Raw genomic sequence first — 2,382 nt, 5'->3', positions numbered from 1 at the left:
GTTCAGAAAAGAGGCAAACAAAACCCATTTTCAACAAAAACAATATTCATTGAAAACAAAAGCCATTTTCTTCTTTACTTTGTTTCTTCTTTTTAAATAAAATTTGTCTTCCAACTTATTGTTTTTACATGATAACTTTTCAAAGATATAATAAAAGTAACGCAAATAGATAAATATGGACGTGTTTAGTCATTGTTGTTTTAAACTGATACAGACTAAAATATTTTGCCTTAAAACTAGCTCTGTCCATTTGTATTTATTTCACCTTCTTTCATTACTATATTTAAACATATTACAAATAAGAAAATTGACATTTCCTTCAAGTAACAAGTTCCTATTTTCTTCAGTATTTTAAAAACTTTAGTAAAATAATGTTTTATACATTATATATTTTTAACTACTTTAGAATATAACTATTTTATAATTTTTTGAAAAAAATAATTTCAAAACATTACAAAGGTCTAAATTCAATTTAATTCCCAAATAAATATAATTTAATTTAAATTTCTTTATTATATAAGAAAAAAAGAATCAAAGGTCATTGTTCATACACTTTTCCAGCAAACTGCAAACTATTATAATGTAAAAAGCCAAAACAAATATCATTTCCTTCTGTATTAAGAATATTTTGATTAAAAAATAATTTCTATTTTTTAGTAATATCTTATATAAGAGTTCGTTCTAAATTAAATATTTTAATTTTACATTAAATTTAATAATATAAAATAAAAAGAAACAGTTCTAGTACATGTCATCAAGATATTTAATTTGTTTTCATCAAAAAGTATTATGAGCATCCAACAGTCTGTGTTCTCACACAGGATTTACTTTTTGATTAAATTTTGTTAAAATAAGACGAATATATTTAATTTAAAATTATAAAATATAACACATACATATAATGAAAAATATTAAAGGTTATTCCTAAAGAAAATGCAGTCTAATTAGGACGAACAAAAGTTATTTGGACATGAATATAAAAGATTACAAAAAGATCAAAAAATACAAGGAGTCTAATAAGGAAGAACAAAAGCTATTTGGACATGAAAATAAAAGATTAAAAGATTACAAGAAGATAAAAAAACATAAGCAGTCTAATAAGGAAGAACAAAAGATTTGCTTCAACTTTTGCAAGATCAAACATGCATGGCACGGTCTATGAGTGGTAGCAAATCCTTTTCTGGAACTACATCTATAAAGGATTTTGTTATTTCTCAGGATGAGTTCATTTGTAAGCAACTCATTGGTTTGGACATGAAATCCAAATCAAAAGACATGATGTTTGCATATATAGCTGCTCTTATTGCTCTTAGAGATGAGGCTAAGAAGCAGGCAAACCATGCACATATGCAAGTAATGCCCTCAAATGGGAGTTTAAGGATTGGCTCAGGAACTGGAGATGAAGAAAACAAGAATCAGATGGATTTTGTAGATTATCCAAATGGTGAAGACGAAGATGCAAAGTTAGCACGACTCTTGCAGGAAGAAGAGTATTGGAAATCTATGAAGCAGAAGAAAAACTACAGATCAGCCTCTGTATCAAACAAATTCTATATCAAAATTAATGAAGATGAGATTGCCAATGATTATCCTCTCCCTGCTTTTTACACAACCTCCCTTCAAGAAACAGATGAGTTTATAGTTTTTGATAATGACTATGACGTGTATGATATTGAAGATCTTCCTGGAAGCATGTTTCCTAATTGGTCTTTATACAATTCAGATGCAAGATTGGTTTGCTTGGAACTTCTTCCTGTGAAAGCTTGTTCAGACATTGATGTTGCAATCTTTGGTTCAGGTGTAATGACTTCAGATGATGGAAGTGGGTTCCATCTTGAAATTGAGGTTGGCCAATCTTCTTCCACTAGTTCAGAAGTACATGCTGCTGATGGAATGCCAATTTCTCCATTTGTGACTGGTCTTACAAACAAAATGGAAGAACGGCATCATACCAAATACAAATAGTTTAGTAATAATCTGCCCATATTGTGATTAGCTAACAATAGAATATGGACTGAATATTACTCACACCACTTGCCAGAAAATTCAAAAGAGGAGTCTGTCAAAGAGATGAAATGGAGGAACAATAAAGAAGAGCCAAACTATTAGATCATTCTAGATCTAGGACCAAAATCTAGATCAGCCTCAAAGAAGAATTCACATTCTAAGCAAACCATTCAAAGTAAATTACTTTTTCCAAACTCATCGTAGGTATGCTCTGATCCAATTCACATTTTGAGAAAAAGATGAACAAAAATATGGTTTGCAATGAGAGAAAACAAATACTATTACAACTAAGTTGAACTGATTGCCACCACCATTCAGCCCAAATATGAATATCCTGAGATGAGCAAACAGTGACTCAGTTCAGCACTGGGTTGG

This window comes from Vigna radiata, unplaced genomic scaffold (genome assembly GCF_000741045.1).
Source record: "Vigna radiata var. radiata cultivar VC1973A unplaced genomic scaffold, Vradiata_ver6 scaffold_519, whole genome shotgun sequence".
Classification (NCBI taxonomy): Eukaryota; Viridiplantae; Streptophyta; class Magnoliopsida; order Fabales; family Fabaceae; genus Vigna; species Vigna radiata.
Note: the sequence above shows the minus strand (reverse complement) of the source record.